General features: G+C 37.7%; 1 protein-coding gene across 4 annotated transcripts in view; it reads right to left on the bottom strand.

Annotated features, from left to right (window-relative positions):
* NCKAP5 (NCK associated protein 5) overlaps positions 1–25,540 on the bottom strand; it is a 967,526-nt gene that overhangs the window by 881,769 nt on the left and 60,217 nt on the right. The window contains exon 1 of one of the 4 annotated variants that reach the window (XM_088794124.1): positions 11,565–11,750. The exons of the other annotated variants lie outside the window; for them this stretch is intronic. The gene's annotated coding sequence lies outside the window, so the exon portion shown is untranslated. Of the gene's footprint in view, positions 1–11,564; positions 11,751–25,540 lie in introns of those variants that run through there. 4 annotated transcript variants of the gene reach the window in all.

A 25,540-nucleotide genomic window follows, 5' to 3' on the forward strand; every position in this document is an offset into this window, starting at 1 on the left:
GTCACCTTCGTGCTCCCCTTGGGAAGCTATGCACCATTGCCACTGCCTAGTCCACCCTTCAAAGCAATTTTGGAACTCTTTTTCTGGAATGGCCATCAGAGCTGTGGTCATATTACCCTTGATGTCCTGCATGTCATCAAAATGTCTTCCTTTCAATATTTCCTTTATCTTTGGGTAAAGAAAGAAGTCATTGGGGGCCACAACAAGTGAGTAGGGAGAGTGTTCCAATATAGTTATTTGTTTACTGGCTAAAACCTCCCTCACAGACAGTGCTATGGTGTTTTGTCGTAATGCAAGAGCCATGAATTGTTGCCAAAAAGTTCAGGTCGTTTTCATCTAACTTTTATGCAGCATTCTCAGCACTTCCAAATAGTAAACTTGGTTAACTGTTTGTCTAGTTGGTACAAATTCATAAAGAATTAGCCCTCCGATAACAAAAAAAGGTGACCAACCTCATTGCAGTAAGTTCGCGAACCTAATTGTCAGGTCTCATACAGCTTCTATTTTGAGATTTAAACCTCTAGTGTAATTTGATTTAACAGTATAGTTTAGTTTGGGATTTTTTGAAAGTTTTTCTTTGCTTTCCTCCCCTCCTGCCAAACCTTAATATCTCTCTTTACTATATATTTACTATGCATACCAATTTCAATGGTTCTGTTTACTCCAGACAGTATGCACACCTGGCCTAAAGACTTGAAAAAAGTTTTTACATCTACGGTGTTTCCCCGAAAATAAGACCTAACCAGAAAATAAACCCTAGAATGATTTTTTAGGATGCTCATAATATAAAACAAACCCTACCGTATTTCCTCAAAAATAAGACCGGGTCTTCTATTAATTTTTGCTCCAAAAGATGCATCAGGACTTATGTTCAGGGGATGTCATCCTAAAATATCATGCTGGGGCTTATTTTCCAGTTAGGTCTTATTTGCAGGGAAACACGGTACAGATCCACTCCTATCCCGGAAACAAAGCAGCTCCTGGGAAGCACTTTTTCCAGGAATTGCCTGACCAACTTCTCCTTTCCTTTCTTCTGACTCTCCTTGCATGCCTACAAAACTTTCTGGTGGTATTAAGAGCGGGAAGGCAGTCTTTGTGACATGGAATCCACTGTCTTCCCTTAATGCTGGCATTTTGGAATAAACCTGCTTTTCTTTCCACCAACCTCACCTCTCAAGTTTTGGCTTTCATGGGGTGAACAACGGAACATTTAGCATGGTAACACAATCACTAACCAAAAGGCAAGGAAGGGATTTGGGTTTTTTTTGGCCTTTCCTGAAAACTACGAAATCATTTCATCCACACAGCTCCTAGCTATAACAGAATTTTCTTTTTAAGCTTCAGCATATATGAAGCCAGATTCCCTAACCCTGTTTTTGGAGGTTAGGACTGCAAAGGGCTTGATGGATGGGTCGGACGGAACCTTCTTTTCTCCTGTACTCCTCCTGCCTAGGGCTGCTTTGTAGCAGCAACACACAGAGACAGATGGCCACCAACTCACACCTAGAAACCTGGCGGCCAAGGCCAGCCCAGAGCACCGAGCCTTTTTCTTCAGAACACTCTGCAGAAGGAAATGACTGGTAAGTCCCTGAATCCTAACGGAAACATTTAATGAGTTCATCATTCATTTTCACTGCCACCAAGCCAGTACACAGATATGTGTGATCTTGGGGAAGGTGACACAAAAAGTGGAAGAAAGGATACCAACAGGGGAAGTCATGTTCCTGAAGACAAACTGCCTAACTTGACTGGGGAGCAAGTCATCAAATACACATAACAGATACCACCATTTCCCCTTCCTGTGAAATGGCAGCTTTCATCAGTCAACCTGCGTGCTGTCTCTCTCCGAACCCAGGGCAGCCTCATGGCCTTTCTCAACACATTCCTACAGGAAGCCAGGGAGAACTGATTGGAGTTGGCATGGGAAAGGACAGCCCTCTGCATGCCCAGCCTAAGACAAACATTCTCCCTCATCTGTAGTGTACCCTCAAATGAAGGTGCCTCAAAAGAGTCAGAAATGCAAGCAGGAAATATATGATTGCAGGAAGATGGGCACCATCCCCAAGGTCAGGCTTAGGCCAAGAGCAGAATGTAAGACAGCAAACAGAGAGGGACAAGGGTGCCTTAATGAAGCCCTTTATAAAAGCCAAGGAGATTGCACCTTATAAACCCTGCTAATCCACATCTCAACCCAGAGAGATGGATAATATCAACTTCATTTCACAGACAAATAAGCTAAAGTTCAGAAAGTTTATGTCCTGATGCAAAGGGCAAAGCTGGGTGGGATTTGAACCCACATCAGTCTGATTAGAAAACAAATGTCCTTTCAGTAACACTAAATAGCCGGCATCTAAAAGATAAACATACCATGATTGACTGGCCTTATGAGTAGATCTATCACATAATCTCAAAAAGATTGCACTGTCGAGGGCTATGGCTGAAAATAAGAGATAACTGGGTGTTCAGCACTCAGAAGTGCCTTGCTCATGCTGAGCAAAGAATAGAGGTTAAACCTTCAAACAAAAACTTTTATCTTTACATGGTTACAGGGAGATTTTAAGCAGCCACTGCAGTCTTACCTTAATCACTGTGCAGCTCCTCTCCAGCTATTATCTGTTAAGCTTCTCTCTTACTTGCTGAATATTTCATACATGAAGTCATGGAACACAGAGCTATGGGCTGTGTACTATCCTTTTGGTTTCCATTTAAATTTACAGCTTGCCGGTATGAAAAGAGTCCCCAGGCGCTAACTCAGGTGGTGATTATACTGTCCATCAATTAGTTTGCATTTCGACACAATGTTCATGGCCCCTTTCCACTCACTCATGACAAAGGGCTGCTTAACTCAACACATACACACACGCACACTTTCTCCCAGGCATTTTTATTGAGTTACAGAGTACGTGTCACCCAGATGTGCCTGCCACAATACATTAGTTGTATTGGAAAAATTACCAGAAACATACTTATACTAGTAAACTCCCACAGCTGAGACCGGTTTTTCTCTATTACACAATACAGTTTTGTTGTTGTTGTTGTTGTTTTTTTACCCCACCGCTCTAGAATTAATTATCCTGTTACCATATTACATTCCTCTCCACACTTAAAATTTGAAAGCTAGGAAATCTTTGATAGTTTTCTATGGAAAATCACTTTTATGGAATGTTCGTTTCTGGATACAGAAAACCTTTGTGTGCTTTTTAGATGATTATGATAATAAGAAGCAAGACGCTGTAACTGGTACAAAGGTAGGGTTTCTAGACAAAATAGCGGATGCCCAGTCAAATTTGAATTTCAAATAAACAGTGAACATTTTAAGTGTAAATATGTCCCATGCAAAATTGGGACATATACTAAACAATTAATCATTATTTATCTGCAACTCAAATTCAACTCATGTCCTATATTTTGGTTTACAAACCTGGCAATCCTATGAGGACGGAGAAAAAGGAAGATGAGATTCACAGGTGTTACAAGCACTTGGAGGCTGGCATTAATAGTGCAATCTATTAGAACAAATGCTCTAAATAGAAATGAGCTGCCTTCTTCTAATTTACGCATGTGATAATTTTTAAGTAGAGGGTAAAAAGGGATTTGGGGAAATGAATGAACATATATCAAAGGCGATGGAGGTTACTGGGCATTTTTTTGGAGGATCTTTTCACTAGATTTTTAGGAATCCCCAGTCATATGACCATCAGACTGCCAGGAGATCCAACATAGAAACAGGACTGCCCTGATAATATGGGAGAACAAGGCAATATGCATACTCTTCAAAATTGAAAATGAATATTCATACTGCTTATGCAGTTCTAACAATTTTTCTAAGTTGATTTTTTCTTTTTTTTTAAGTAAAATCTGGTATAGTACTCTAAGTACTATCTAATATGTCCTCATCGTCACTAAAGACAAGTACCTTAATTAAATAATCAATCAATTTGTTGAAGGCTACCAAATACAGAATTATGCTCACAATGAAGGAAATAAAATGGAAAAAGACAGTTTGTACCCAAGAAATACGAGCGAGAGAGAGAGAGAGAGAGACAAAAATAACTATGACAGACAGCACAAAATACATGTGTTATATAAAAAGCATGAATAATGTACTAAGTGAGCAGCCAGCTGGAGGAGGGAATGGGCCAAACCTTCAAGGTGAAATCTGAGCCTAACCTTAAAGAAAGGGTATGATTTCAATATACAGGCAGTGAACGGCAGATATTCCAGGGTTAGGAACAAAAACAGAGTGGAAAAACAACATCATAGTCCAAAAAGCACAGAGCACTGCAATGAGTGGAGAGTTTGGTAGCTAAGAAAGTTGGAGATGGAGTAGCGAAGAGTCATATTATGGAGGAATTGTGATGCTAAGATTATATACTTTGGCAATAAAGAGTTACCAAAGATTTTCAAGGGCAAGAATAGTCACAAGATCTGTTTTTTAGAAAGATAAGCATAGAACAATAGGAAAGCTAGCCTGCAGAATTTGGATATCAGGGCACTAGTTTAGGAGTATGCTGATTGCCCATGAGCCATGATTATACCAGAGAATACGCAACAGGAAAGAGAGCCATTAAAGAGAACTGACAATAACTGGTCAGAGAGGTAGAACAATGAGAAGAAACTGGAGTCACAGAAGTCTGTGACAGAGAGAGGTTAACCAGGAAATGAGAGCTTTTAAGTAGGCAAATCCCAGGAAGAAGCAGTTGGATTTAGCAAAAAAGCATCCTGGGTAGAATTTTCAGAGAGCAATTTTAGATTAGTGGTAAGGGCAAGAGCTTGATTAAAGAGTGAATGGAAGCATTTCTGCTTCCAGCCTATCTCACTTGAAAGGAAGGGACTAATCCTAGGAGAACAGAAGGAGGTGGGGAAGGGGGGCAGAGGAAGCAGAAGAGGAGGAGGAGGAGGAGAAAAAGAAGAAGAAGAAGAAGAAGGAGGAGGAGGAGAAGGAGAAGGAGAAGGAGAAGGAGAAGGAGAAGGAGAAGGAGAAGGAGAAGGAGAAGGAGAAGGAGAACAGAGAGGAAAGCAAATATTTGCTCAGTGACTATGCTCATGGAATTCCCCATTCCAGGGACCTAGATCCACTTGGAAACAGGACGCAAAGCCTCCACAAGCAAGGGAGCTGGAACTTCATACTGCTTTTCACTAAAGGAGTAGACTTTCACTAAAAGAATAACTACAGAAAGTCTGAAATGAGTGGTGAGCAAAGAAATTGCTAAATGTATAGATTAATCAAGCAGTAAAAAAAAAAAAAAATAGTTTCATATAGTCCCATTCGTTTATTTTAGCTTTTACTTCCACTGCGTTTGGAGTCAAATTCATAAAATGCTCTTTGAAGCCAAGGTCCATAAGTTTAGTACCTATGTTTTCTTCTATACAGTTTATTGTGTCAGGTCTTATGCTTAAGTCTTTGATCCATTTTGAATTAACTTTGGTACATGGTGACAGATAGCAGTCTAGTTTCATTATTTTGCACGTGGCTATACAATTATCCCTGTACCATTTATTGAAGAGGCTGTCTTTCCTCAATTGTATGTTTTTAGCTTTTTTATCAAAAATTATCTGTCCATATTTATGTGGTTTTATTTCTGGGTTCTCAATTCTATTCCATTGGTCTATGTGTCTGTTTTTCTGCCAATACCATGCTGTTTTGATTATTGTAGCCCTGTAGTACAAGCCAAAGTCAGGAAGTGTGATACCTCCAGTATTGTTCTTTTTTCTTAAAATTGTTTTAGATATTCGGGGTTTTTTGTGGTTCCAAACAAATCTGATGATTTTTTGTTCTATTTCTTTAAAATATGCCATTGGGATTTTGATGGGGATTGCATTGAATCTGTATATTGCTTTGGGTAATATGGCCATTTTAACTATGTTGATTCTTCCAATCCATGAGCACAGAATGTCTTTCCATTTCTTTGTGTCTTCTTCAATTTCTTTCAAAAATGTCTTATAGTTTTCAGCATATAGGTCTTTCACATCCTTGGTTAAGTTTATTCCTAGGTATTTTATTCTTTTTGCTGCAATTGCAAAAGGAATTGTTTTTTGTATTTCTTTTTCTGAGATTTCATTGTTAGTATATAGGAAAGCAATGGACTTTTGCACGTTGATTTTGTAGCCAGCAACTTGACTGTATTCGTTGATTGTTTCTAATAGCTTTTTGGTGGAGTCTTTAGGGTTTTCTATATAGAGCATCATGTCATCTGCAAAGAGTGATAATTTAACTTCTTCATTCCCAACTTGGATGCCTTTTATTTCTTTTTCTTGCCTGATTGCTCTGGCAAGGACTTCAAAATAAACGAATAGGACTATATGAAACTTAAAAGCTTCTGCACAGCAAAAGAAACCATCGACAAAATAAAGAGGCCACCAACTGAATGGGAGAAGATTTTTGCAAATAGTGCCTCCGATAAGGGGCTAATATCCAGAATATACAAGGAACTCATGCAACTCAACCACAAAAAAACAAACAACCCAATTGAAAAATGGGCAGAGGACTTGAAGAGACATTTCTCCAAAGAGGACATACAAATGGCAAATAGACATATGAAAAATGCTCAACATCACTAATCATCAGAAAAATGCAAATCAAAACCACAATGAGATATCACCTCACCCCAGTCAGAATGGCTATCATCAACAAGACAAATAGTAACAAGTGTTGGAGAGGCTGTGGAGAAAATGGAACCCTCATACACTGTTGGTGGGAATGCAGACTGGTGCAGCCATTATGGAAGGCAGTGTGGAGGTTTCTCAAATAGAATTACCATATGACCCAGCAATCCCTCTCCTGGGTATCTACACAAAAAATCTGAAAACATTTATACATAAAGACACGTGTGCTCCAATGTTCATTGCAGCTTTGTTTACGGTGGCCAAGACATGGAAACAACCAAAATGTCCTTCGATAGATGAATGGATAAAGAAGTTGTGGTATATATACACAATGGAATACTATTCAGCGGTAAGAAAAGATCATATAGGAACATTTGTGACAACATGGATGGATCTTGAGAGCGTAATGCTGAGTGAAATAAGTCAGACAGAAAAAGCAGAGAACCATGTGATTTCACTGATATGTGGTATATAAACCAAAAACAACAAAAGAACAAGACAAACAAATGAGAAACAGAAACTCATAGACACAGGCAATAGTTTAGTGGTTACCAGAGGGTAAGGGGGGTGGGGGGTGGGAGATGAGGGTAAGGGGGATCAAATATATGGTGATGGAAGGAGAACTGACTCTGGGTGGTGAACACACAATGGGATTTATAGATGATGTAATACAGAATTGTACACCTGAAATCTATGTAATTTTACTAACAATTGTCACTCCAATAAATTTAAAAAATAAACTTAAAAAAATAGCATGATAGTGTCAAATTAGAGAAGTCCACAAAACCCAAGATCTTTGAAAGAGATGCTCCATGAAACGATGGATTGGGGAAAAAAATTCTACTCACATACAAAGGAAGACAATATGAAAATTCATGGTAATGCCTTCAGCTCTTGTTAGAAAATCAAAACCTCCCCATCCCCTAGCTATTAGTGGCCAGATAAAATCTAGGACAAATACCTCCATAAGACACACCTAATGCTTTAAAAATATATATTTATTATTGTCTAAAAATAAAGTTTAACTGGGTGTCCTGTATTTTTATTTCCTAAATCTATCAAATGAATGTGGCCCTCCCTCCCCACAACCAAGAATTTTTAAATACATGTCAATTCCATGTGAACTTGGAGATCAAATTTATACTAACATCAGGGTTTATAAAACCAGAAGCCAAAATACTAACTGAATGATGTCCTGATTTGGTGTGTGTACCAAGAGCAAATGCAAAGGAATTAAACATCTACCCAAAGCTTTCAGGATTCCCTTAAATAAAGATCAGTCAGTATAAGTTCTCAATTCAAAGTTGTATCTAAGGAAACAAGACAACAAGGAAAGGAGTGCGTAGAAATAAAAACCATAAAAGTAAGCTTCCCAGGACTTCTTATATCATAATTTACAAGCGATAACAAAACAAAGATAAGCAATCTTGAAAGATAATCAAATTGGATTTATAAACATTAAAATATAATCATTGAAACAATTAAAATTAAAAATTCAATGGGTGTTTTAAAAAGCAAATTGGACAGAATATGGAAGAGAATTAATACATTAGAAGATAATTTTTTTAAGTTTACAGAATGTAGTAAATACAGCTAATGAGATGAAAAATAGGAAGAGTGTTATAAGAAATTGAACATAAAGTGAGTTTAACATACATCTAACTGAAGTTTCCAAAGGAGACAATATTTGAAAATATATATACCAAAAAATGTCCTTGATGAAAACCATGAATCCTCAGATTCAGGGAATACAAAATGTTAAAAGAAATATTTTTTAATTAAAAAAAATTAATCCACACATACACATACCATAGAAATACTAAAAGTCAAAAAGACAATCATGACCTTAAAAACAGCCATAGAGAAAGTAACTTCAAAAATATACATATTAGAATGACACCAACAAAGAAATTAAAATTAGGATGATAGCAAATCCCTCAGAAACCATGACAAAATGACCTATTTACAATTTCGTACCTGCCTAAATCCCCACTCTAGAATGAAGTTAAAGAAAATATATTTTCTGACAAACAAATTTTCAGACTTTCTCTAAAAGAGTAGACTTTCACTAACAGAATAACTACAGAAAGTCTGAAATGAGTGGTGAGCAAAGAAATTGTTAAATGAACAGATTAATCGAGCAATAAAAAAAATGATAGTGTCAAATAGGGAAGTACAAAAACAAGATAGAAGTATAATATTGTACAACAATAAAAAGTTTATGTTTTGTGTTGTTTTTTTTTCACAAGGGAAGAGACAATGATTATATTAAGCATATATATAGAATTTCAAGGGTAACTAGTATGAAATAGAAATGGTGTTTTAAAAAATAAAGTAAAAATTAATGAAAACAAAACTCACAGAAATTAAGAATTTAAAAAAGCTTTGAAACTAATCATAATAATTATAGATGCCATCACCTTCAAAAGGTAAACTTCTGTTAATCACAATACCATTTAAAAGTTTTTAAAAGGTATAACAAACAAAACAGCCACAGATTTGTTTGTTATACCTTTTTGGGAGAAGCATTTGCTACATAATAGATATATACAGAGTAAACATCCACAATATGAGACACCTACAAACCAGAAAGAAAAAGACAAATAGTTCACAGAAAAAAAATAGCAAAAACATGGCGAAAAACAACTCATAAAAGAAGAAACATAAATGACCAACAGATATAAAGTAACCTGCTCAATATTAAACATAATCAAACACCTCTCTGAGGTACCACCTCATACCATCTATCAAATTAGCAAAAATTAAATTTAGACATTATCAATTGTTGTAAAGGATATAGAGCAATGAGAACTGTACATATTACTGGTCAGAGCATAAGTTGATTAAATTATTTGAAGAACAAATGGCAACTTCCAGTAAATCCAACATGGCATAATCCCTACAATTCAGCAACAATACTCCTAGATACATATACCCTTAAAAACTCTTGCACACGTACACAAGGAGACATGATCATGGCAATATTATTTGAAACCAGATAAAAAAGGTTTGTAATGACAAGTGACAATCAATAAGGAGTGCTCTTTAAATTGCCTAATAAGAAGCAAACTGGATTAGGGGCTTCCTCCCAGTAGGAGGGGTTGCACTTCCCATGGTCCCCCAAACCTCCAGGTGTTGTAAGCAGCTTGTGTGCCCAACAACTGCAAACAGCTCACACTTTACCCTCAGACACCAAAGCAGTCTGACTGTCCCCAAGTCCTACAAGGCTCTTCTGTTCAACTCACAAAAAGCAAGAGCAACAGGGTGGAAACATCCCACTAATGGAACCTCTTGCAGGAGACCATCCAATCGCACATCTAAGTACACTGGAGCTCAAGCACACCTCTGGAAAGGAAGCTGAGAAACCCCCTCCGACCACTTTCCTGCCCATGAGTGCTGACATCTGCCCTGACCCCTTGACACAAAAGTTGCAAACAAATTAAGTGTCCATCAACAGGAGAGGGTATTAGTAAATTGTGGAATTTCATACACAGGAACACCATCAGCATGGGTGAATCTCACCAACGCAATAACAAATGACAATACTAAGAGACCAAGTTACAGAAGAATACGTACAGTCTCATAACTTTTGTATAAAGTTTAAAAATATGGAAAACAATATGACATAGGGATTAGGCATGCGTATATATTTAGTACTACTATAAAGAATGATATGGAAATGATAATTACCAAATCATAACTCAAGATAGCGGCTGCACCATTGCCTATTTGGAGGAAGTGAGATGCAATTAGGGATGGGTCCACAGGAACAACGATTTTATTGGTAATGTTTTAATTTGTTAAGCTGAATGGTGATCCATGGGTCTTTACTGTGTTCCTCTATACACTTTCTTGTTTTAAATATTTTATAATAAATGTTTTAAACGAATGGGTATGAAGTAAGGAAGCAGAGTTAGCCCATTTCACTCTAGTAAACAGCAGGATATTCACGAGGGTTGAAGAAAGGTTTTTTTAGATTAGGAAAATGTGGCCCCTTGGAGACTACCCACGTGGGATTCAATAGGAAGGGAGACATTCTCCAGAATGATCTGACATCATTCTATAGCACTGAGATGCTTTTAAATAAAATCATATTTTCACTGACCTAGGGAGGTGAACTATACAATAGTTTTCTTTTAATTAATGAAATTTCTGCACAAGTATTCATTTTGCCTCTCTTGTAATACACTAGATAACCCTACACACAATATCACTTTACTTGCAAATAAACCACTAGCTAGATGGCCTATGCAAATGTCAAATTTTAGGCTAAATTGCGGTAATATTGATTGCATATACCTCTGGTCTCATATGGTAGTTCTGTCCATAAATATTGACCAGTGAATGAATAAATAAACAGAATAAGTAAAAATCTCTTAAAGAATTCGTGTCCTTAAATGGCTCAGATTCATGTTGATTGTAGCCAAAGCACAACTTTCAAGAACATGAACTACAAGTCAAGCAGTATGCCAGACACTAGGGATGTGAAGACGTTATATTGCTTCCCAAGAATCCATGCTGAACTTGTAACATAACTTGTATTAGCTCAATGGAAATGACTCCTTCATTCTCCTATGCCCTTTTGGAAACCAAGGATTTTGTTTAATTTCTCTCTTAATCCCTATGCAGCAAATAGTAGGCATAGATATACATAGATAAATGTGACAGTTAAATTGCAGAGTCAAATAGATGCGCTTTGGGGGATTCTCTAGTATTTGGGGATCTTTGGCAATTATATGTATCTCTGTTCAGATGGAATCAGAGATTTGTTTTTAGCTGTAAGAGCAGCAAATGTTAGCAACAAGATAATTCTCTGCTTTCTCATAGTAAAAGGATCCAGTTATTTTCTTTCTTTCTCCTGTTTTACTGAAGTTCTTTCCCCCCCTTCAAGCAAGAAGATTACTTCATGAGAAAATAGATACAGTTCTAGTTTTATTTTAAGAGCTATATTATTTTACCTTTCTCAATCATCTAGTGCTTTCTTCCACAGCTGCAGCTGGTTCTGCATTTTCTGGCCACGAAGGTTGACGTTCCTCAAATTTGGTCTATAATTCTAGTCCACAGCATGAGGGCAACCAAGAGATGGAAAGACTCTGGAAATAGGGTTTCTGGAGCAGGCCAGAGTCAGGCACCAGCTGCCCTGTCCACAGCCAGCCCCCGCTGCTGCCTGGCTGTGCCATGCACTAACAGACTGGGAGACTATGAAGAAGAGCACGTGAGCAAAGCTTCCTGCCAGGGCAGGAACCAGCCCTCAGGCCATGGCCCGAGAGCCTGCTGGGAGGCTGTGGTTTGTCCAGTTTAACCAGCTCAACCTGAGGCAACCCTATGCCTCAGCATGTAGGGACTACAGGGGGTTGCAGGACTTTAACCAGTCAGATGTCTGCCTAGCAGAGCCACCTTGAGTTCAAGCTCTTTCAAAGTAGGCTCACCATCCACAGCTCTGCCATGCAAATGGAAAACCTATTGTAGCAAGATGTCATTCTCCATTTAACGCTCGATACAGCTATCCTGGTTCAATGCTCATTAGTAGATCAGCCCAAGTCAGATTTCACCACTTTATGCAGATGCACATATAGAAAGCCTTGTCTTCAGAGTTAGGCAGTCTCTGCCTGTTTTTTTCTGCTGCAACAATTCTCAGAACAGTGTGAATCGGTCAGCCAGAAAGGAGGAGAAGGAAAATGTTGTTGATACACCCTCAAAAAGGGAACTGGGGAGTTAAAATATTTAAAACTGGAGCATGGCCTTCGTGGAGTGAGGTTAACATGTTTTGCAAGCAGGCAGAACTGTAAACATTCAAAACTGACATTTCCCATTGCCCTGATATATTGACAGGAAATACTACTTTCAGAGCAACCTTTATAAATTTGAGATAATATAGTGAGAAATCTAACTAACTGCTGGGGAACTGGATTCCTGGCTTCCAACAGCAGTTGGTCCATTCATTTGTAACAGTAAATAAATGTTATGAAAGTTCATGTAGAAAGCATTATCTAAATGGCTAAATATGACAGGCTTGCAATATGGCCAGGCATGCATTTCTGGCAGGGAAAGTACAAGTTTGTTCACAATGTCTTTTTTTAGATTACTTTGAGGAAGAATGTCATCGTTGGAATACTACAAACCATAGCAAGTTTCATCGTTTTTTTTTGTTTTTTTTTTTTCTTCATGGAATGAGAAATGACATCAGTTTACATGTCATCTGAGATGAAAGAAATTTATTTTGTTGAAAGGCATCCAAATCTCCCTCTCTTTGGGAGACTTTGTTACTGAAACACAGTTTATCATTGTTAATTATTTGGCCATTTATGGGGTTGGTAGCTAAATAAAAGTTTGCTTCATCAACAAGTCTGTACATTTAGACATATTTTATTGATCTAATAATTGAATAAATGTTATACATCCATGACAATCTTAAGGAAATGTTAACATTTAAAGCCCCCTTATTCTAAACGCAGTAAGAAAATTACACAAAGAGGAAAACTGTATTACCCAGGGTGCCAAAAAAAATGTATACAAGTGGACTTTTTGGTCAGTGTTGCTCAAGCAGTAGTTTGCTATAATCAGAAGTGTCTGGACACAGATGGTAACCACTTTGAGCACTTCTTGTAATGGCAGAAGTCAAACGTGACTTGTATTCATCTTCTGTTATTGGTATATATTATTATAATACAGCTTTTTTTTCCTTTCTTAAAATGTATATACATTTTTTGGCACCCTCTGTATATATACATGCCATATATATGTATATATGTATATACACACATATATGTATATATATATATAAGTATCTGTGTATATATATACACATATATGTATATACACACACACATATATATACATATATATGGCATATATATAAATACCATATATATGAGTATATTTATATATAAATATATAATATTCATACATATACTATATATAATATTATATATATATATATATATATATATATATTCTGAAGTTATCTCAACCAACCCCACAACTCCTCCCTGGCCTGCAAACTTTCTCTTTCTCTTGTGTTTCCTATAGCAACAAATGAATTCCATACATTTCCCAAGCCAGGATCCCAAGAATCATCCTTAGCCTTTCATCCATTTGATATCTGGGCTGCAGTTTCTAATGCTTTAATCATTCTCAAATATGTCTTCACTGCCACTAGCTCTGTTCAGTCCCTTGACATCTTTCACCTGAATTAATCCAATAATCTCCCAACTAATCTCCCTCCTTCAACCTTCCTGTCTTCAATCCACCTTCCATTCAACTCTACTATCCTATTCAAAATCACTGTGAGGCGCCCCAGCCTTATAGATAACGTCCAAAAGTCTCCATGAACTGGGTCAGCTTTTCTCCCTCCAAACGTTTCACCTGATTATCCCATTCACATTCTATATGCCAATCACAGGGGAATAGTTGTAGTCCTTAAAAGGACCATGCTCTCTCTCACCTGTCAGTCTTCGTATCTTTGACTTGTTCTGTCTAGAAAACACTTCTTCCCAACATCCCCAGCCCTGCCTGAGATCCTTACCTGTTGAATTCCTACTTGTCTCTTAGGACTCAACTCCGACCTTACTTCCCCATGGAAGCGTTCTCTGCCTCTACACTTTGGTTAAGTGCCTTCTGTATGCTCTCTGGGTACTAAGTGCTTATTACCATATGCTTGTGCAACTAATCCTTTACCCTTACAAACATTTTCAATCGCAGGAAGCCTCTGATGTGATCGGGATCATTTTCTTACCATCTCATGACTATGCCATGTACATTGCCCACATTGCTCACTCCCCTTGGGATGGTTTCCTTCTTCCTCAGGGAAGATTTCTCTGGCACATTTTGCATATGTTTCTCATTTGACAATTATTTATACACAGCCCTTGTGACATCATTTATATTTTAACTTTTGAGGTTATTTTTTATGGTTATATTAACACATCTAGTCTCCCCTGCCAATTATACTTTAAGCAACTTAAAAACAAGGAGAAGGTATTTCATTCTATTCCTCTTTTTTCTCCTCTAAATTTGCAGAGTTCAGCCAGGGTACATAACATATAATCAATCCATGACATGTAACATTAGTTAAATGATTAGGACAAAACTAATAGATGAAGAGACAACTACACAATGTAACAAATATGTTTCATTTTCAAAAGAATAAATTATTTCAAATGAGATCATAAACAAAATGAGAAATTCATGACCGTGAACATAATTTACTGTAGTTTGGCATGTGACTGTAAAGCCTTGGGAAGCAGCAACTGCAATGGAAACTCCAATTATCATGCCAACACTGTGAATGCACTAAGCTCTGCAGGACAAGCCAGATGTCAATCAAAAGTGGAATAAAAACAAGATGTATACTCTCCAAACCAATCTGTATGTGTATTTAATCAAAGAGCTCACAGTCATATGGCAACAGTAAAAGCAAAAGAAAATTCAAGGAAACATTAAAAAAAATTACAAAACACTAAATGTCAGAAATAAATCAAACTTATCAGTAACACAATAACTGCAAATGGGTTAAACTCCCCTAATAACCACCTCTCACTCATCATAAAGAAAGTCCAATTATATGCTTCTTAGAAGAGATACACATAAACAGAGTGACTCTGTTAATCCCACAAACATTTTTTTGTAGGTTATCTACTATATATCAACACCATGATAAGTGATAAAGGTTAAATATTAAAAGACAGGGATATACAAGGCAAATGCAAACAAAGAGGAAGCTCGAGTCAGAATATTAATGTTGAAGAAGCAGTGCTAAAGGCAAGAAGCATTATGTAAAACAAAAACTTTTGTTTTATTTATTTCTGCATCTGTTAATCAAGAATAGAATCCACCAGAATCCTCATGGAGAGTCATAAATATACCTACCTTACAGAGTTGTTGTAAGTAATAAGAAAATTAATCTAAAACACCTCAATACTTGCCACATGGTAAGTGCTCAAAAACATTTGGGTTTCTTTCCTTTCAGTACTTGTATTAATAATAACAGTATTAATAAGATATGATAGCCATTAATATTCATGCTGCAGATAACATAGCAACAAAGTACATAAAGGAAAATATTGGAAATACAAGGATAAACTTACAGTATCATAAGAGGAGAATGAGTAGGTTCTACCATATTTCTTTTTGTTCTTGATTCAACAAGTGACCAAAAAGAAAGAAAAAGAAAAATGCTAACAGTTTCTAAATAATAATGACTGATTATATACATTGTTGTTGATGTGTGTCTCTATACATTTTCATATATTCTAGAAATTCTATGATCTACAAAAAAAGTATACTTTTTTCCCATTGCTCGTGGAACATTTACCAAAGTTGATCATTTACTAAATCAAAACAAAAATCACAATTGCCATAGCAAAAGATAGGCATCATTCTCTGACATCTGCAAGAAAACTGAAAATAAATTATGACACATTAGCAAACAAAACAAAAACTTGAGAAGTTGTCATTGTTCTCCTAAATAGCTCTCAAATCAAAGAACATATCAAAACTAAAATTACAGAATAATGTAAAATGATGATTGATAGTGGAAACACTACTTAGAAAAATGTGAGAGGCAGTCAAAACTGTACTCAAAGGTAAATCAGCTTCTTTAAATAGTTTCATCATTCATAAAATTAAGAATAAATAATAAATGAACAAATCTTTATATTCAAAAAGGTAGAAATACAAACTTATAAAAAGCATAGGAAGATTAATACAGATTGAAGCGGAAAATAATTTTTAAAAAAGGAAATGTAAACAATTTGAAAATAAACTCAGTATCTTATGTCCACAAGAATAAAAATAAACCTATGATCAAACTATGAAGAAAAAAATCACAAATATTCACAAACATATATTATAAAATGGACATTAGAATATATATATATACAAACACATATAGAAATACAAATATATGTTTACATATTTTTTATATATTATGTATCATATAGTTAGAGACAGCGAGAGAGAGAGAGATCTCACAAAGCATACCTTATACCTGGCCTAATAATTTTGAAGATCTCAACCATCTAGAGACAAGTTTGTTGTTTTTTTAAATTAAATTAACCATAAAAATAGGGAAACTGGACAAATTAAAGAAAAACTTAATTAAAAATGTCCAAAAGTTCTTTTTTAAAAAGCCTATCCATTGTTATATACAACTAATATCAAGTAAAAAAATAACCTCCATGCAATAAAAATGTCCTCATATCATCACCATCTTTACCGTCATTATTTCAACAACAGCCACATTTTTTTCTTGCTTACAATGATCCAGGACCTCTGATAAGGACTTTGTCTATTAATCTCATTTAATCTCACAAGCCCTGTCTATAATAGGTGTTTGTGTTTAAATTTTCTAAGTGATGATACTGATGCTTAAACAAGTTAAATAACTAACCTACAGTTATAAAACTGGCAAGTGCACAACCCAGGATTTGAACCAAGGTTTGCTTATATCCCCAAAGCCCAAAGCTTATGACTGTGCTTCATTGCCATGTCCATCGAAACAGTTCCTAAAACACAGAAAAAAATGAACACCTTCCAAATTAATTATGTGAAACTTGCATAAACCTGATAGCAAAACTTGATGAAGCTAGTAAATAATAACAGAGGAAAGCTACAGAGCAAACACACTTATGAAGTCTTAAAAAAGCAACAAATCAAGATCCACAATTTCCAAAGGAAGAAAGAATCATACACAAGAATGGTTTGCTATGATTTAATCTATTACAAATGAGATCAAGCAGATAAGTTCATATACATCTATATAGATGCTAAAAATAATTTGTGAAATTCAAATTCTATTCCTGATTTTTTTTTAATTTAAAGTGAGTTAGAAATGGAAGAGTATTTCTATAATATGGTAAAGAACTTCTATCTAAAACTAATAGCCAACCTTAGTAAAACAAAACCTGTGCATCATTCCTCTGTATCAGGGCAATACAAGAATCATCAACAAACCTTTTCTAGTTGATATAACTAGAAAAGAAAACGAAAAAAAGGAGATATATAAACATTGGTGGGAAATTAACTGTTTCAGATGTGTGTTTTTTTTGTAAGGCAAAGGAATGTTTAAGTCGATCAAGTTTGGTAAGTCCACACTTTATTGGTAAGGTCATGAATTGTGTAAGTTCTTTAAACAGATTTGAATTGAGGTAGAGCACAAAAACATGCTTTTTTAGTTATGAAAGTTCCTTTTTTAACCTCATGATCTTTCACAACCTTCCACACGGTATTTTTTTGTTTTTACCATTTGCTGATTCAAAAAATAGATTATGGTTAAAACCCAGTATGAGTTTAGTGACATAAGGTCATTATAATACACTAATTCGCTATACTAGAGATACATGTACTTACATATACATATATATTACATTCTTCTATATACTTTCAAAAATCAGTAGTACACATATAGTTATTTGTGATTCATATGAATTTACACACCCTTCACCATAACTCTGCAGCTCCCTCCCACTCAGAGAGTTCATGGCCCAGAGGCAGGAACAACTGCTAGAGACATCTTCAGAATTCACAAGAACAAGAAATCTGAGTGGGAGAGCATAGCCTGAAGGAGATGGTCTCTTGATCTGACAAGTCTGCAAGATTACTCAGGAATGGCTTAGTGACTCACGGTTTTACAAAAGCTGTGAAAGGCACCTGATAAGCACAGAAAGTTTGGTTCCTATTACATACTAAAGTAGAAGGGCTGTGATTCACCCATGTAATTCCTAATTAGGAAAGACAGACTAGGGAAAACCAAGTTCTCAAATTGGAATAGACAAAGAGCCATATTATGTATTAAATACAACAAATAATCACAAGGCAAGAGAAGCGAGTGCCAACTGTTTAGTCAGATAGTCATTCACTCTTTAGGAAAGGAGAACACATAGTTCAAAAACATCAATTTCCACTGCCTCCCAATGTAGTCACATACGTACGTGCTGAAAGACTTACAAATAATGCAGTGAACAATGACAATTACATGGAAGGTCTCAATTTATTGATGGAGAATCCACCCATTAAAAGCTTTTCCATTCAAAATGGATGTCGCCCAGAAATTGGTTCTTCATTCCTCCCTGTAGTATGCATTCTTGGTAGCTACTTGCAGAACATTGCCAAAACCACTGCACATTTGCTTTATATAGCTTTCAAGTTGTTCTACGGTTTTCCTCCAGCCAAAGAACTTTATGAAACCTACTGGGGGAATAAGAAGCACAGACAAGTCGTCTCCTGGTCTTGGAATTCATTGCCTGAACAGTTTCTATCTAAATTTCTGTGGCTTCCAGGACAGTATAGTGATCTCAGCTCATCATTAGTTTATTATTTATTTGATTGTATGAGCATGAACTGGTGACTTGCATTCAATTCTCTTTGTGTCATTTGTCACCACTCACACTGATATGTGTTTATTCAGGCAGATTTAGGGACAAGTTTAACCCCGGCCCTTATTAGCTGTGAAAAGATTTTCCCTTACCTCTCTGACCCTCAGTCTCTTGATAAGTAACAAGGGAAGAGATTATCATGTGGAATTACCACTGTGCGGAGTGTAAAGTACTGTGTTCACATCAGGCTTTGCAGGGAGTTTCTTCACTTCTCTTGTTCTTACATACCCTCTGCTCCCAATTTTCGGATTAGTCCATGGCCTGTCCTCAGGCTGCAACGTGTCCAAGGTTTTTAAATAAATTAAGGTTTTAAAATAAATTTTAATATTAGAAACTGCCTTGGAAAAGCATTTCATCTGCTCCTTCAAGACTCAAAACTTAATCTTCCCTTCTCTATTCTCTCCTTTACTCTGCCAACAATTGGAATGTGTGCCTTTGCTCCAAAGCATATTAAAGAATGTATTGCCAAGCTTCTCTACAATTGTTCTCAGATGTGTGTTCATTTCAAATAAATGCTAAGGTTCTTAAAAATAAAAAGAATGCTTTCTACTCCTCTACAATGAGGCCCAGTTTATTTCTCCACGCGCTCAATAGATACTTGTAACCTACCAACACTTTTATGAAACAAACTAGAGACATTTTCAAAAATAAACACGAATCTCCCATTTATTAAATACATTTTAAACGGCCTTTAAAGATAACACTGCTACAAATCACCTTTAATTCATCAATAAATTCAGATGATTAAATGGTGGGCAGAAATTTCTATACACAATCTTTCTCTAAATACTATAAAACATTTTAAAGACTTGATTCAAATGAACTCAGCAACACTAGGACCACATCCTATACATCAGTCTAAAAGTGCTGGGGTAGGTGCTGTGTTTAGTTGAGCAAATAACACACTCCTGCAAAAACCAGTCTTTGTGTTGCTTTCATCTACAGAGAAAAGCAGAAATCATCAGGTCATAGACTTGAGAACTGAAAGAACATGAAGATGATGAGGTGGCCCAGTCCTCCACCTTTAAGAAGGTGCAGTATGATTAGTACTAGCATTTGACTGATCAAACAACTAAGGCCTGGAGTGTTTTGATCATTTTGGGGGGAGGGGGAAGACACAGTTCTGGTGATGACTAGACCTGAAATTCTCTGGGCTTTAGGTCTGGCACACTTTTTGCTACATCATGTGCAAGTTAAATAAATGTCTCAAATTTCTAGACTCAAGATTACCAAGATGACTTAGATAAATAGCAACACCTATTCCCAACCTCTTCCCAGTCCTGGGTCAGGAGCAGTGACTTCCTGCCGGGATCACCAAAGGCTCCATATCCATCCCCCCCTTTGAGTCTCTCTGAGCTGCTGCCTTTCTGTAAATTCTGAGCCGATGTGGCTCATGCCTTATCTTTTCCTAATGTCCTGATTGTCATTTTTTTAATACAGTCACTGTTTCATATTCACAATACTGTTCCAGTGCCTAGCACGATACCAAGCATATAGTAGGTACGTAACAGTTTTTGAATGAGTGATGACTGCCTCAGTGGTGCTCAATTGCCATTAGGAGTAGTTTCATCAGTGAAATCGATGAAGGAACTACTTGCCATATTCCCATCTTCTTTATCACAACAAGGTTTCCCAGTTAGGCTTTTTTTGATATCCTGAAAGTCCCCTAAACTTCCGCTGGGGTCTTAGGGCATGGCAGACTCGTATGTCACATAGCAGAAGCATGAGGCTCAGCTATTCAACTGAGATAAGATTCAAACTCAGTCAAAGCTGCCTTTAGCTGACAACTTTAACTGTAGGCAGGCACAGCCTTTCACTCACTCATCATTCAGCTCTTTCTTTGGGCTGAGCTCTCACATTCCTAAATGAGGAAATTATTTACTCCCACTGCTTCTGAGATCATGGCAATCTTATGAAGAAATACTCTCCTAACGCAGCACTGTTCCCAATATCTTACACCTGATTTCACTCTGTGAAATTATTTATATTTCCCAGTTTGTAGTTTTCCACACAAATACCTAGTTTTGATGTCCAAATTGACTGTTGTAGTCAATCAAGGTAAACACAAGATACATTTTTTTCCTACAGGTCAAATTATATTTAATCAATATAAGCCACCATGCCTAGATTGAGAATTCATTGCTGGTTTAGTTTCTCTTTTCTAATATGGTCTTAAGTTAGAATGAAACCATGAGCCTGGGAACAGGATGCGATGTGAATGGCAAGAGAGAACAGAGCCCCATCAAGTTAGGAGAGATGGAACTTTCCACCCGACTCGTGATCACTGTGCATCACGCTGACCCAGCACATACTGGAGATCCAGCATAAGCCTGAGATGGATCCGGGAACTGTTCTTTGTGGGTGTCTCACTGATCCAGAGTCTCAGCTTATGGCCTGCCCTACTTTGTCCTCTCTTCTCCAAACTCAGCAAGGAAACTGATCCCAAAAGGTCTGAGAAAGGGCCGTAAGGGTCATCCTTAAACTAATGGGTAACACACTGTGCTAACAGGGAGAATTGCAGCTACTAAAATGAGGAACGGCTGCAGCAATTTAATAGTGGAAGACATTGGCAGTAAGAAATTAGAGATTCTGTTTAAGAGACAACGTGATTCTGATGCCCATTTGAGCAGATGTAGTTCTGAAAGGTACAAGGAGCCATAAGAGATTAGAGAGGTTTTGCCTGTGCAGTCAAGGCCAGAGAGATGGGACACAGAGAACTGAGCTTAGTAACCAAAAGTATTCATCTAGGCTCCAAGATGATAGCATTCCCAAGGGGTCGCTCTACTGCTGAATCATGTCCACTCTGTCAGATTTGCTATTAGATATTTATTCTCATAAATTTGCAAAGGATTTAATGTATCTCCTTTTCCCTATTGAAATGCAACATACACATTAAAACTAGAAGGACAAGAGAGCAGATTAAAAGTTAGTCAATGAAATGCATGAGTTCTAGAATCATACAGATCTCAGTTCAAATCTTGACTCTAAACCTGTTAGTTATTTGATCTTAGACAAGTAATTCAACTTCACTGAGCCGCAATTGCCTTAGCTGCAAAATAGCAATCTCTTGGGGAGGAAATGAGGCAAGACACACAAAGCACCTGACACATGGTAAACACTAATAATACAGTAGTGGTTGTTATGGTTTGTTGTTAGAATAGTGTCTGGCACACAAGAGGTGCTCAGTAAGCATTAATGGAATCCTATCACCAGGATTCATATAGGAGATCTGAAAAATGGCACAGGGGACCGTTGCCTGGTGCATGGGGTCTAGAAAATAGCCTTCAGGAAAGGGGAGATAAGCCTAACATCATGGGGAATAATAAAAATAAACTTCCTGCTTCAGAATTCTGTCTCTTTCCAGGGAGAGATGGCATTGGGAAGGCTTGTATCTTCATGGAGTAAGTTGGCTCCTTAAGAATTATCAACAATCAAAGTCCAAATTAAAATAAAAGGTATCAAGTATGGCATCCTTTCCATCAGTATAGACTCTAACAAAAAAACGACTTTACTTAAAGCTCCACAATTGGAGATGTCTTTTATTTCTCCTTGGATTCAAATCCTAACAAATAAGAGCTTTTCTCCCCATCCAGTTATCCCATCACCACCATCACCATCACAAAACAACTTTGTCTTCCTGTGACATCAACACAACACACCTCATTGTGAGCCCTGACCAACCTCCCCTCCCCCTCTTCTCTATGCCCCTCAGTCATTAGGAACAAGGCTGGCAGTAGGGCTGCTGTTAAGGGTCTATGTGTTGGGGAAGAAAGAGATGTGGCTGGCTACACATTAATAGTTACACAATGATTATTGAACAATGTTGATAATCCAAACTATTGAAACCCATTATATATATATATATATATATATATATATATATATATATATATATATATATATATTCTATCAGAGGTAACACTGCCTGAGAGAAAAATAACCTTTAACTTTTTCACAAATTAATGAATGCATTTATTCATCTTTCCTAACCGTGATCTTCTCTCCTCTCTTCTCTCCTCCTGTCCCTCAGGAAAACTGCATATTATTTCCAAAGACGAATGGTGGACAGCTACTTTCTCAGAAAAGTCAAGGGACATTACAGCCAGCAATTCCACAAACAAGAAAAGCTATAACAGGACATGATACAGCAACAACTTAATGCTTTTCATGGTGTCTAGTAGCCTTCTCGCTGAATGTGTATGATTAAAACAAAAACCTGATGTTACTTTGCAAAGCAGCCACAGATACTTTTATTGTGAGCAGATCCCAGGATCTGAGGGCTTTGTAAACTGTGAAAAGTTGTGAAGGGAGCTGGGAGAGGCTGAGGGGAAAAGGTCCTCAAAGGTCTGAGTCAGAGCTCAGCTATTTGGGGGATTCCATTCATCTCCCTGGGGCTTAGTAAAGCAGAAAAGACAACCAATTCTGGCCCCTTATGATAAACAAGAGAAAGAACCCAAAACTCCACAGAATTCTGATGGATTAAACAATCCCTAAAAAGAACTGCCTTAAGGCATTGGAAAGTTCAAAATGAAGGCAATATTAACAGAAGTCTATGGGCTAGGCTAAAGCTATGACTTGGACCACAGTCCTCTGCTAATAAAAGTTTATCCATCTCCAACCACCCTAAGCCCCCCATTTGAATTAGGCTAATGATGAAGGGGATAAACACACTCCCTGTGCATCCAATGGCAGGGGTGGGGTCCTTAGGATCATTTTAGGCTGAAAGGAAAATCAGATTTAAAATTATAAAATTGGCTAGAGAGAATCCACATGAGAGTTATAAAGACTTGATTGTGGTCCCTGGGGTTTCCTGGGAATTATCAGCAAGTATTATGTAAAATATGGTTCCTAACCACAGGGAGACTATAATCTCATTAGAAAATCGGGTCATGTGAAAGATTAAGAAGACTGAAAATAAGATGGAGACAGTTTGGCTTGGCGGCTCATTGACACAAAGAAACCAATTGGAATAGCAAAGGGAAGAGTGGATTCTGTACTGTTCAGGAGTGGGCATTTCCAGTATCCACTCCCTGTATCCTGGAGGATTCTTCACTGAGTGTGACATGGATGGGACAGAGTGCCTGTTGGTCCCCTTATCCACACAGTGTGGGCACACAACTCAGGCTTGGTGCGCCAGCCAGGTGCTACCACCTGTCCCTGCATCTAGACCTACTGATGCAAAGACTCAGGGATAATTAGGCTCACCCACAGTGTCTACAGGGGGTTTCTGCTGTGGCTATGATATCCAGGACTTTCTGCCTTTGCCCACAATAGTCAATCTCCAGGTTCCTGTTTCTGAGCCTCTGAATTAGTCTGGTTCCAGTCTGTTGGCTGATGCTCCAGTTTTCTGCTGACAATCTGAGCCCCTGACTGTGACTCCTTAAGTTGGTTTTCTATTTCTTTGACCAAAAATACCAATTTCTATGGCCATCCTGCTTATAAAAATTCTACTGTTTCTACTGCATTATTATTAGCTTTTTAAAAATAAGAGCTGTAGGAGACCAAGATAGCAGAGTAGTAAACACTGTGCCTGCTTCCTTCTGTGAACACATTAAAATTACAACCTAATTATAGAACAGTCAACCTGGAGAACCAGCTGAAGTCTGGCTGAACAGAAATTTTATAAATAAGGATATAAGGAAGAAGCCATGTTGAGACTGGTAAGAGAGGCAGAGAGGGCTGGTCCCAAACTTCCGTGTGGGGAATGAAAATGGGAAGGGATACCTCAACTGCAGAGGTCCCCCCCGGAGGAGCAAAGGACCCCAGGCCCAATGCAGGCTCCCCAACCCAGATTACTGGTACAAGGAAGAGGATTCCTCACAACATCTGGCTGTGAAAAACTTTGGAGATTCCAACTACCCAGATGGAACAGAAGGCTGCAGGAAACCCAGATGCCCTCTTAAAAAGCCTGAACATAGACTCACTCGCTCACAGGCACTCATCTTGGGCTCCAACAGAGGTGCAGTGACTCGGAGGGCATTAGAGGCATGCAGAGAGCAGACTGAGGTGTCTGGCTTTGAGGCCAGGGCTGGAGGACAGTCCCATTTTCCCTGTGAGGGGTCCTTCTCCTTTGCAGCTGGCGGGCCGCTTCCATCTTTCCTGTGTTGAGTCCTCCCCCTATGTTTATGCCAAATCTGAAGCTGATTGGCCTGGTTAGCTCTGGCACTCCACGCTGATGCCTCATGGGGCTCCCATCCCACCCAACTTCCCCAATGAACTTTATCCACAGGCAGCCAGCCCTGCTTTTATTGCACTCTTTCTTGGAAAACTATTGGAGTCCACAAGCTCAGGTGGGTGGTGACTGGCCTTGGTAAGCTCTGAGACTTTTGTTGTCTTGCTCCAGGCTCAGCACTGGCACCAAACCAAAGTCTACATTAACCCAGTGACCACAGCGTTTCCCACTGTAGTGACTTCCTGAGGTCCTGCCTCACCCAACTTGCATACTACATTAGACTTTATCAGCAGCTGAACTTTAAGGGAGCAGACAGGTGGCAGCAGGACTCAGGGTGTCCTGGCTTTTTCCTGAGCTGCCCCAGGCCAGGTACTGGTGGCAGCTATCC

The sequence above is a fragment of the Rhinolophus sinicus genome, chromosome 17, assembly GCF_057876585.1.
Source record: "Rhinolophus sinicus isolate RSI-liver-muscle chromosome 17, RSI-T2T, whole genome shotgun sequence".
NCBI lineage: Eukaryota > Metazoa > Chordata > Mammalia > Chiroptera > Rhinolophidae > Rhinolophus > Rhinolophus sinicus.